The 13282-nt window shown below is 35.1% G+C and overlaps 1 long non-coding RNA gene across 2 annotated transcripts; it reads right to left on the bottom strand.

The window, feature by feature from the left end:
• Nucleotides 1–332: 332 nt before the first annotated feature.
• On the bottom strand, nt 333–12847 carry LOC143241132 (uncharacterized). 2 transcript variants are annotated; one of them, XR_013022196.1, is made up of 3 exons: nt 12553–12847; nt 11827–11987; nt 333–3949 (listed from the first exon to the last, which is right to left on the bottom strand). It is a non-coding gene; the product is annotated as an uncharacterized LOC143241132 (long non-coding RNA). The 2 variants fall into 2 exon arrangements; XR_013022195.1 differs by lacking the exon at nt 333–3949 and adding an exon at nt 8071–8311.
• Between the last annotated feature and the right edge of the window lie 435 nt (nt 12848–13282).

Below are 13282 nucleotides of genomic sequence, written 5' to 3'. Positions count from 1 at the left end.
AGCACATTGTTATCTTGACCTGTGCTACTCAGTATAGCAAGTTACATCAGTATTTCCATGGGCAAAATAGACACTATCTGTAAGAGAATAACAAAATAGCAAAGGTAGCTAGAGCAAAAACACCTCAATGGTTTTTTGATCAGAAGCTGATCAAAACTTGCATAAAATCTCACTCAAATGAAGAAAATTACGAATTTCTATGTTAATAAAAGAAGGTAGAAAACATATAACGTGTCTGAACGCTGCCATCTTAAACTAATAAGAATAGATTAATATTGAGGTTTTTCCAAATCATTTTCACAATGAAAAGTTCTCAGTGCAGCATGTACACATTTGTTACATGAATAGGTCAACAAAGGTCAAAGTGCTGTAATTGATCAATAAACAGTTTGAAGTTTTTTACAGAATGTTCATAACAAAAATCATTTATATGAGTGAACACAATGGACGTAAATACAGATTTCATTTCGAACAAAATAACCAAGTATTATCTGTTCTTACCGACGGTTCAAGCATGGAATGTGTTTCACGTTATGCAAATCGGCTCAAAGAATTAAGTTAAAAACTTAACAGCTGTACGCAGAAACTCAATAACCTGATTATGTGGCTAAAAGTTAAAAGTGCAACTTTGGACATGAGTATCTACATTTTGTCGGGAGCATAAAAGCTACTTGAAAAACAATTGAAAGAGAACGTATTTTTTATACAGCAAAGCCACATCAGGCTATTTCCCATGTCCACCGATGGTAATCGAACCCCTAACTTTAGCTTGTAAGTCACTTGTAAGTGTGATTTTAATAATATAGTTTTATCAACCTGAATTATTTCTTACGCTATCTGAGAGTAATGTCACAAATATACACACCTATATATATATATGTACTCTCTTATGTGTAGGTACAATATTTTCAGGTAGACAACTGAATATGTTTGTCATGGAGTTTCATCATGAGTGCTTTGACAGAAGTGTTGCGAACTCTTTCTTGCATCCAAAGTTCAAGATCTATTACCTGTTTTAATGTTCTAGGCGCTTCAGCTAATATGAATTTTTCTAGTTATTATGATAACCCAGTAGTGCACTTGATGACTTAGATATCATAGTCATCCCAAGTACCGATGTCCTATTCCCCTACTAGTCCCGCCAAATATGCTCGCCCTCTCAGCCGTGGGGGCGTTATAATGTGACGGTCAATCCCACTATTAGTTGGTAAAAAAATAGCCCAAGAGTTGGCGGTGGGTGGTGATGACTAGCTGCCTTCCCTCTGGTATTACATTGCCAACTTAGGGACGGCTAGCACAGATAGCCCTTGAGTAGCTTTGTGCGAAATTCAAAACAAACAAACATAATTCCTCTACTATATTTGTAAATAGATTTCACTTAATCTCAGCTATAGTAATGTAGAGATCAAGTTATTAGATGCTGCTCTATTCCCTGTATAACATCATCACATATGACACATGATCATCATGATTAGTTTCATGTACAGCATTTTACTTTCTGGCTGAGGTTTTCCTGGTGTGGCCAGTTTTTCTTTTAGCTAGTATACACAGTACAGTGTCTACATCACTTTTCTACATCTTGCCAGAAACATAGTAAATAAAAGACAAAACTTCTGCTAGTTCCCTGTAGTGCATGATACTCTGATGTTCTTCAGTCTTTGCGTGATCCAAAACTTGAAAGATATTTTTTCTCAAAGGGCTTAAGATCTCTAGATGTATTATTGAATGGATATTACAAGATGAGATTAGTGCTTGGACATCATTTGGCACTACTTCAAATTGCTCACACAAATGCAAAAATTTCAATGTGGCTGTGCTGCACTAATAAGGGCTGTCTTTATCTTGCTCTACAGTAAACATTGCCCACAACAGATTTTACTCATTCAGTTATTCTTCCTAAAGCTACTGTGTTATCGTTTGTGGTTTCAATTCGTTAGTGACATGTATACTCACTGCTTGTATGTTGAGATATCACTGCAGCATTGTGTACCAGATCATGAACTTTCATAAACAACTAGTATAAAAATCTGTCTGAATCGTCTTATAACTATTCTGAATGAAGATGTACAACGAAAGCGTATTCTTTCAATGCTATAATCCGTTATGAAATGATTCCTTCCGTGTGTCTGAAGTTCATAAAAATATGATCCAATTTGGTAACGAATTCTTTTCCATTCATGTTATGGTGGTAGTAGCTGATGGATACTAAGATTTCAGACCATTTTGTTTGCCATTTAGTAATAGCATGAGGAGCAGTGTGTTCATATATACAGTTAGTCACCTTACACATTTGTGCACTTGAGATAACACTGTTGTCATTCCATTATCGCCGAATGACGAATGGGATGTCTTGTATGAAATAAGCCAACATTGGTGCACTAAGCAGATCACATTTTAGTAACTAAAAGGCTTGTTCACAGTTTTAACTTAATCTACAATATGGATTAGGCTTAATTAGTGAAAAACATAGCCATCTTTGAGAAGTTTGTCTAATCTGTCAGAAATACAGAATAGATTTGTCTGTAATGAATAATAGCACTCCATTGTGTTCACTTAAATTAATTTTGCAGGATCAGTGATCAGTCCATCTCTCATTATTATATATATATATATCCACGAGTGTATGAATAAGCGCACACTTTTCCACCTTTCATTTCAATTAAACGGAGAATCAGTTGCTTTTATTTTTAAAATTATTAGTTTTATCCATCCTTATATTTAAAATGGCCCCCAATCCAATATACATCTGATCTTTGTAATTTCTAGTAAAACAAAGATTAAAAGTTTCTTTTAAAGCTTTTTGTTTTTTCATGGAATTGATCTTAACAGGTGAAAACCATATCCAAGGCTTAGGTGGCCATCTTACTTCTTTTCCCTCTATGGTTGTTTAATTGTGACTTTTCATTTCATTTAACTTTCCAAGTCATAGAACAGAGTAGCGTTCGTTTTATACAAAGGTGAATAGGCTGTATTAAAATTATTTTAGAGCAACATCACGTCATTACAGCCCACGCCATTAATTTGGTCATGCCCTATCCGACAACCATATGCAATATGCTAAAAAGCTCCGTTTTAAATATCTCATTTCTAAAGCACATGACCTCTTCCCTAAATTTTAATTTAGTATACGAGAACGACAGAGCTTTCCATCACCCATTTCAACAGTCTAATTACACAGAAATCTTTAGGCAATGCATTTGGTGACTAAACCAGCATGTTATAGAATAGCATGAATACCTATTTCATCCTCCAGCTGATTTATGTATGCAATGGTTGAAATGATATGTCGTGAATGGCATCTTGTGTCACTTTTTTGGTTATTTTTGGTTATAAAGAATAATGTTGTATCGGGCTTTTACCATTGATCTTTGTGCAAGAGAATCCTTACTCGCTACAAAATGCCATATTTTGCTGACCACAGTTTGGATACAGTTTGTTGCGGGTCTCTTTCTGGACGACCATGATGCCCCAAGTTGATTCATTTCTTTGATTTTCAGTGCCACATAATACAAGACATAAGCCCATTTTAGAAATTCTTAATTTTCTTTCAGAAAACATCTATATCAAATGAGTTTCTTAATAATTTGTGTCAGAGACAACTACAGTATATTCTTCTCCAAACTTATCTGTTTTAGGTGGCATTACATAACCTACGTAACGCCAAACATTGTCAGACTGTGGGTCTGATACATTTCACTCCACCACAACTTGATATTAGCTGCAATTACTCTGTGAATACACACATATACACGCTACAATAAAGATGCTAAGATACACTTGCCATTTAACATCCTTGAGTTTTGTTTGGTACTTTTATAAAGATGGTTTCATCTTGCCTGAGATTGTGTCCAGTCTTTTCCTTGCTTTACACATAGTTAAGGTGAAGAAAATTCAGATTCTTTCTTTCAATATCTGTGAATCTTCTTATATTGTAGCTTCAACCAAAATACTAAAGGGAAAATAATTAAAAATAAAAATATCTTAATTGAAGGCACAGTTTTCAAAAATTAAACCTATTAGCTTAGAATATTTTTTCTTGTGTACCTATATATATTTCTTAGATTTTTCAATAGTCTGAAATGCGCTGCTAACCTCTAATATGCCATCCACGTACTCCCTAGTGGCTCAGCAGTAAGTCTGAAGGATTAAAATGCAAAATATCTGTTTAACACGAACCAAACCATTCACATACATTAAGCATTTCTCCCATTGCACACTATGTAAATCCCATACCTATCACGATTTGTCATGGGTCGAAGGTCATGCCATCACATTTGTTGACTAGCATTCAAAATTTTGTTGAATTACTATTTTACAAATTTACCTCAATACGTTTGGTATCAATTCATAAATTATAATTCAAATTTTAATATTATATATTAGTTAATCTCTTGATTTAAAATATGTATTAAAAGAACACACCTGAATATCGATTTTTGTGTGTCACATGGTAAGTTGAATCCAGCATTGGTTCAAATTAGACATTTGTGATGCCAAAATAATGAGTCTATAGTTTCATACAATTTATAAACTCAAATTACTGATTTTAACAAGCTACAATATAAAATAATAACTTAATACCTTTTCTATGTGTTGAGATGTAACTAAACCAAACACAGTAATCCCGCTCATCTCTTTCTATTTTCGGAAACGGTCCCTCATATTAATTTACTTCAACATATGATATGTGAAAAACCAGTCAAAAGATCAGAATGTCTCCATTGTCGCTTTCTTAGCCATTTTGGGGCCCGACATGGCCAGGTGGGTTAAGGCGTTCGATTCGTAATCCGAGGATCGCGGGTTCGAATCCTCGTTGCACTAAACATGCTCGTCCTTTCAGCCGTGGGGGCGTTATAATGTGACGACCAATCCCACTATTCGTTGATAAAAGAGTAGTCTAAGAGTTGGCGGTGGGTTGTGATGATTAGCTGCCTTCCCTCTAGTCTTACACTGCTAAATTAGGTATGGCTAGCGTAGATAGACCTCGTATAGCTTTGGGCGAAATTCAAAAACAAACAAACTTCTTAGTCATTTCAATTTGCTTGGAAACTATCTCATTCTTTCAAATTTAGATTTCAAGCTCACAGGTTTTGTCTTTAGTCTGCTCGAAATTACGTAGTTTTTAGAAAATAATTCAGCTTATTTACCAAACATGGTAAATTATAATGTAATTATATGGTATCGATATAGTTTTATAATATAAAACCTAAAAAAAAAAACAACATTTCTCTTCATATTCTCCACTTGTATAAAGAAAAAAATCATCGTCTCTTAAAAATATCACTGTTTGTATTACTTATTTATTTACTTTTCTATAATGTATAATAATTGAAATATGATTATTTTCACCACTAGAGCACAAGTCACTTTATAAAGACTTAAGGTCAGTTTTATACTATTGGATACAGTAATATGAGAGCATGTGCGTGAAATCAGTACAACTTTTGTTAGGTCAGTAGAGTAATAGTAATTATACATATATATATATATTATGTTATGATATTTAATTATTTAGACAAAATATTTATTTTTGTGTTATAAAATGTAGTCATTGTAGAATGGAAAAAGTATAATTTATATTTTTTCTCTAATTTTTGGATTTACAAGGTCAGTAAAGTTGACAGACTCCATAAAGTTAGGGTACGGAAAATAACAGAGAAAATATAAAGTTTTGCTGAAAGCAAACGTTTGAAAAAGTATATAGAAGGTTTTTTGGATTACACAATTAATATTTTAGATTTTTTGGGGGCGGTATAGAGGATAGTTTTTAATCATAACACGAAAATCACTTTGCACTCGAACTGGTAAAGAAACAAACTCGATATTTTGACAAACAAATCTTTAATAAAAATACTTCATTAAAACTGATTTTTTGTATGCAAAAAACTTGTGAGCTTTACTAAAAGCCTACCAAATTTTGTCAAGGTATACATACTGCATCAAAGTTATAGTATAATTACTTAACTCGTGTATATTATATCGACTCCTCCATAAAAGGGTAAATGCAAAGTCCATCAGACGCTCAAAAGTGGCAGCACATTACACAAAATTCATACAGTTCATCCATACGTTGAAAGTACTCTACTTTTATCGTCTTGTTCTATCTGTTGGTAGTTGGAAGGCTTAATGTTCTGAACCCTGAAAATTATACGATCTAACACAAATTTTGTCCTGGATAGTATGTGTTATTTCTTAATTTATCATGTTGTAAAAGTACAAAAAATTGCCATAATTCCATTTAAAATTTGCTTTTGTGACCTGGATAATGAAATTTACAAATTAACCTATTTTCTATGTAAAAATGGGCTAATTTGCACATTTTCATTTACATAGGTCTGAATAAAACAACATATGAATCAAGATTTACATGTAAATATCGAAAACTACTCAAAATCTAAAAATGTTTAGTTCAGTAGTTTATATAACTTTAGCATAAATACATGTAAATCACTTTCACGTATCACTCCCCGAATATAGTTTCACATCATGTTTTCGTTACACGCTCCTTGTTAGCGGCGTTCAAAGTCCAGTATATCTTGGTAGAAGTGCTCGCCTTGCCCCTCTGAGTAGGATTCCACGTTCTTCTTGAATTTATCAAGATGAGTGTCAAGGATATGGACTTTCAAGGACATCCTGCAGCCCGTTTTGCCGTAGTTCTTCACCACAGCCTCAGTCAGTCCCATATAATTTTTCGGCCTTGTGATTGCCAAAGAAGCCCCGAACCACCGCGACAAAGCTGCCTCAAGGTTTTGTTTCCTTCTTACTGAGCTTCCTTGGGAATTCTGTGCTCTTCAGGATCTTCTTTATTTGTGGTTCAACGATGACATCAGCTTTGACCTTTGCCTCAGACAGCTTAGGGAAGAAGTCTTGAAGGTACTTTAAGGGTGCAGACTCTTTATCAAGAGCTGTGACAAATTGTTTCATAAGACCCAATAACACCTTCTGGAGGTTCACTTGTGGCTCACATTTGGCATTGGGTCTCCCCACAAAGAACCCGATCAGTTGTGGCAAGTGCTTCCTATTGTAGTGTTTTGCAGTGTCCCTGCTGTCCCAAAGGCAAAGATAACAGGAAACTTGGTAAAGCCTCTTTACAGACCCATCAGGAATGCCACCATTTTGAAGTCTCCGGTAACCTCCCAGCCATACTCATCATACTTCAAGGCTTCTAGCAAGGTCTTGACGCTGTTGTATTCCTCCTTGAGGTACACCGAATGAGCCAGAGGAAGAAACGAATGCTTATTCCCATTATGGAGCAGCACAGCATTGAGGCTTCTGGATGAGCTATCATTGAAGAGGCACCACTTGTTCGGGTTGCAGACAATTCCAATTGCCTCGCACAGATCGGATGCATCATAGCAGAAACAGAGCCCATCTTGACGAGTGAAGAAGCTTGAAATATGTCAGTGACGCTTCCTCTGACTTGCGACTTGCACACTTTCATCTAATAAATCCCACTTCCTGAGCCTAGATGTCAAAAGCTCGGCATTTGACTTTGTTGACCAAGATCTCTGATCCAGTCATTGAGGTCTCTTTGGTTGTGGTAGTATGGGTTTCTCTCACCAGCTGCACCTCTGAAATTGTAACCTGGGTCTTCAACGTCTACCTCCTCTTCTAATTTGCTGCTCTCTTCTGAGGATGGCTGCTCTCTCTCTGGCGGAGTAGGTACAGGGAGTCGGGGCAGTGTGGCACTGGATGATGGAAGGTACAGATACATGATAGCAGATGCATTCTTGCCAGCCTGATGTTTAGAAGGTTCCACCTTGCAGAAGTAGCAATTGCTTAAGTGGTCAGTGGGTTCTCGCCAAATACTTGGAATAGCAAACTTCATGGCTCTCTTTTCCCATTTGTATCGTCCTGCAAAAGAGCAAAATAAAATTATTATAAAGAATAAATTTATTTCATCCACATCTAATGTGTAAGAGGTTCATGCAAAATATTGTATATGTGATATTTTTCAAAGTATTGGAAATTAAAAAATAATTTAAAACATTTAAATTTTAAAAGGTTTAACATTTGTATAATATAAAATCTTACTATTCAAGCAAGCAAAAATTGTCCATCTTACCTTCTAGAGTTTTTGGTGTGTTTTTTTTTTTTGCAGTTGCCCCGGGTTTTTCTTGATCCCCGACAAACATGCCAAAATATGTCTTTTAGGCTTCATACATTTTAGCAGATGCTGTCACAGAGCACATTTTCTCTCTTGTTTTGATAAATTGCCCTCATACGTAGCAGAATGCGTCTGGAGAATGCTTGCAGCTTTTTGATGCCATCTCTTATAAAATCAGATAGGTCTATGTGTTCACTTAGACAGCTGGAAATAAACTGAAGTGGTGAGCCCCTGGTATATATATTACTATTGAAAGTTCTAGAAAATTATAAAAGGTTCTTGAAAATTCTTGTAAGTTCTAAAACATTCTACAGGGTGTTCTGAAAGTCACTGTGCACTTATATATTTATTAACAGACATGTTTCAATATAGAATACAGGAGGTAAATATGAATGACAGTTATAAAAAATGTTGAAAGTGACCCCTGTTGACATCCATACAGGCCTGGATCCTTCTTATTTTGTTTCTAAACACCGCTATCAGTTGCTGTCTTGAAACAAACTGAAAGAATGCTGTTATCGCTACTTTCAAGTAGCGGACGATCTCGATACACTGCAAATTTTGCTGTTCCCCATAGATAAAAGTCTGGTGAGCGTCGGGGCCACACATCTTTGGAAATAATGCGGTCTCCAAAACATTCCTTTAATAACCGCATAGATTTGTGAGATGTGTGGGCAGTAGCACCATCCTGTTGAAACCATGAGTAATTGATTTCATCACTTGTCATCTAACCGATGAAGGTGTGAAGAATCTCCGAACAATAGCGCTCGCTGTTTATTGTGTTCATAAAGAAAATAGGGCCAACAATTCGACGTCTGGAAATCGTAACCCACACACAGAAACCTTGAAATCATGTTGGGGTGTTTCGTGCAAACTGTGAGGATTATCGGATGACCGCAGTCTTGAATTTTGTGAATTAACGTAACCCGGGAGATGGAACCATGCTTCGTCGATGAGAAAGGTCACATCCAACCCATTAGCTGTATTCTCTTCGATAAATCGGTTAAACCATCTGCAATAGCGTATTCGTTTTTCATTATCAGTTGCTTCCAGTTCTTGTACCGCCATTATTTTGTATGGTGAGAGCTTTAATTTCTTTTTGACGGCCTTATGAGCACTTTGAAGACCAATATCATGCTGTTGAGCTAACTTTCGTAATGGTTTTGATGGACTCTGCATCACACTGTCAAAAATAACCAACAGTTTTTCCTCCGATAGCTTTGCTGGCCTTCCACAGCGTTTGGCATCATCCATTGATCCTGTTTCCCGAAACTCATCAACAAGGTTACGAACTGCATTGCGATGTAGAACAGGTGTATCTGGAAATTTCTCAGTAAATGGCTGTCGCACCACATCTGTGTATCTACCATCTTCTCGGAATACGTGTTTTACAAGCCATACACGTTCTTCAGTTGTTAAAACCATTTTGGGATCAAAATGTGAAATATAATAAAATATGACTACAAAACTGCACAGTGACTTTCCGAACACCATGTAGAAAGTTCTTGAAAATTCTTGTAAGTTTAAGAAAATTTTCTATCAGCTACTCAGCACTGATTCCACCTGGAATGTTCTGGAAAATGGATAAATTTAAAAATTTCATTACCCAGGTCATAAAAGCAAAGTTTGAAGAGAAAAATAGGTCTTTTACATATACTTTAGTCATAAGCAATTGGGAAATAACACTTTCTGTCCAGGAACAAGAAAAAGTAAAAGTTTTGTTACATAGTGTTATTACATCCATATAGTTCTGTGCATAGAAGAACAATTCCGTCAACCCAAATCACTGCATTAAACAGCATAATGAGAACAGTCAACAGTCAATGAGAATATTGACCTCCACTCTTTCATTCTCACAATTACCATTATTACGAAACATTCTCTCATACTTGCATGATTCCATCCTTCAGCATCCATTATATTCCAATGATGGCAAGCCACGTGACAACCACAATCTGTATTAAGTTAGGGTGAATAAAACGTTTGGCATTTTGTAAGTAGTGTAATGTCACAACAAACTGGTCGATTTTGGAAAGGGTACGTAACAGAAGCAGTATGCAGCTCCTGTTGAGAAATCTGTTGTTTTATCTGACACTGAGGCTGGTCTAACTTACAAGAATCATCTGCCATCCACATTTTCATAATGGGTTTTCAGAACAATGGATAATGCTAACATGGGTACTTTTTTTGCAGAACTTCTTCATCATAAGATCTTAAACCCCTCAGTTTCGGTAATATTCAGTATCAAGCTACTTACACTTCGGAGACACCAGTCAAGCCAACGTTATCAGCTGCTTTGAATTTTAAGGCTATGGTTCAATTTTTTAGTCTTAAATGCCTGAAAGAGTTCAGGAGAGTATTCCACATCCATAAGAAAATTTATTCTTGTCCACCTCAAGTTCTTTGCTATGTGATTATTAGCTGGATCAAGTGATATGTCCATCATTTTTTCTTTTTTGTTTGGTTCCGTTTTTAAAATTCAATAGCTAGCCCTACATAGTTTTTTTATTTAGCGATATTTTTTCCTAATATTGTATGTTTACTTTTTTGTCACAAGATGACGTACGTGAGAAACTATGTTTGAAAGCGTTTTCAAAAGCCCTATAAAGTTTGTATAATATAACAATAAAATATGTAGTCAAAGATCGTGAAGACTGTTTTACTCCATCAACTGATGACAAAATAATAGTTACCGCTAGAACTAGGTAAGCGTTAGGTTTGTTGAAGAAAGAACCGCTAGAACTAGGTAAGCGTTAGGTTTGTTGAAGAAAGATGATGAACGAAGTAAGAAATCTCGGTTTTATCTATTCGTCGGCTTGTGACTTTGTGACCCTCTGAATAGTTGACATGCGGCATATACACCGGAAATGAATCAACCTGGCACAGGTAGCTTTTCGCATTAAGTTTCTGATGATCCGTAGAGAAGAAAATCCAGATGACTTTTGTGTTACTTTAACACGGACTTCCGTGCCATCCCCACTTAGAGTACGCCAGCGCACTCTCCGATATAATTCTCTCAAGATACATTATCATTACAATGAATTCTAAAATATATTAAAGCAGAGTTTTATAGAGATTAAATTAACCAAGAAATAGTGTGGTATGTAATCATTTACTTTCGGCGAGAACATTACAATTTTTACAATAGGGAAACTAGTTATATTATACAGCAAACTTGGTAGTGTCCAAGTTACATTTTGTCCTTGGTCATTATTATTTTATGTTTCTAACTCTTCCTTAGAAGGTGTTGGATGATATATAAGTAATGTAATACTGTATAGCTCTATATTTTGATTTACTGCACAGAGAACGATTTAATAATACCTGGATGGTGTGTTTTTCTATTTTTAACTTGTAGAACAACCAAAATGTGTTGTGGGTACCACATTTAGTATAACAGATGTCATTAATTTCTCTATATAACTGTCTACTTTTTTCAGACTAATTAAGATTCAATAGTTATAGGTTATAAATGGAGTGGATAACACTAAACTGCTAAGTACAATTTATATCAAAGATAAATCCTTGGGATGATAGATGTATAGATTCTATTCTAATATTAAAGTATAGTTCAGTTTTACTTTTGTATGAATTTTAATAGAAATCGATAATTACTAAGTTAAATATTAGGGGCCTTCAGGCTTAAACTATAGGTCGATAGGGTTATTTTATAAATGCAATTAAAGATAAAATAACAAAAAAGAAGGCCAATGGCTCACTCTTTAAGCATCCTTTAATGACAGCGTTTTCTTACTGTTTCATACGACTCGTACACACTGTGTTACTCGGCTGGACATCGATAAGCCTACGAAATTGCAAGGCTAAAATCCGGAGTTCGATTCTTTGTGGTGGTCACAGCAGATAGTCTGATGCTTTTTTGCTGTAAACAAACAAACAAACAAAACCTACACATCATCGTTATTATAATAGAATAACGTCTGAATAGTTGTTGATTTGAAAAAAAGTCCTAAGATACTTTCAAACACATAAAATTAAACCTCCTATTCCTGATAACTCAATATTTTAACATATTTAACATCCCAAAAGTGTCACAAGTAACATGACTTTGTGATTAGGGTAATCGTTTCGCAATAAGCGGCTGACGGATTTGAGTCCAGTCACTGACAATGTTCGCCCTTCCAGCCGTAGGGGCATTACAAAGTGGCGGTTAATCTTGCTTTTCTTTGATAAAGAGTGTATTCCGAGTTGTCGACGGATATTGACTAGTTTGTTTGCTTCTTATTTATCAGTTCTGAATCAGGGACAGCAAATACAAATAGTTCTCAGGTTGTTTTATGCGAAATTCAACACAATTAACACATCAAACTTTGAAAGACTGTTAAAATTAGTCATAGCACGAAATTACACTCTGCGATTAACATTAAAAAACATTAATATTAATCAAGTGTACCGAGTTAAAACGTATTTTAGCATATTTCCCTCACCAAAACCTAGAAAAGCCTAATAGTGGTTTTCTTTATTAACAGTGGTAGGTTGTCATGAAAAACAACAAAACAACGTTGATTTTAGAAGTTAATTAGGCCCCAAAAGAAAATTAACTTAAACACTGTTCACATTTTAACGTGTAGAGGGCCATAAACACTTGAAAATAAATCATAAAATAATATGGCTAACGCATCTATGACAACTGGGCAGTAACTGAACATCATTTCGAGAACCCTTTGAAAGCGGTGACGTGATAGCTACATGCAGATGTACGTGTTGTATTCATGTGGGCGTTGTTATGTGTCTGAACGTTATGTCCATATAACCAAAAGCAGCACACGATTTTTGATTGTTTTCTTCTCCGTTAAACAGATTCACTCAGTATACTATGTATAATAATGAACATATTTCTTATTAAAAACAAACAACAAACAGGAACGATCACTCATAGCTTAAGACCGCCCATCGATTCAGAAGCTCTTTAGATCTAAAATTGTGCTAAATTTTCACACTTAACTCAGTTGTTGTGTTATATGTACATTCATATATATACGTGTATCTATTTTATCCGTACATTTAGTTTTCTTTTAACAACTAAGTAAAGTATTGATTCTATTATTATATTATAATTTTCGTTGATTATAATCTTTGTAACACGATATTCAGATTACGCTTATGATAGAATAAGTTATTTCGAAACGTTAGAACTTGTAAATAAAATGTGACATG

This window comes from Tachypleus tridentatus, chromosome 13 (genome assembly GCF_004210375.1).
Source record: "Tachypleus tridentatus isolate NWPU-2018 chromosome 13, ASM421037v1, whole genome shotgun sequence".
NCBI lineage: Eukaryota > Metazoa > Arthropoda > Merostomata > Xiphosura > Limulidae > Tachypleus > Tachypleus tridentatus.
The sequence above is the reverse complement of the archived record's forward strand: the minus strand, read 5'-3'. Positions and strand labels throughout refer to the sequence as shown.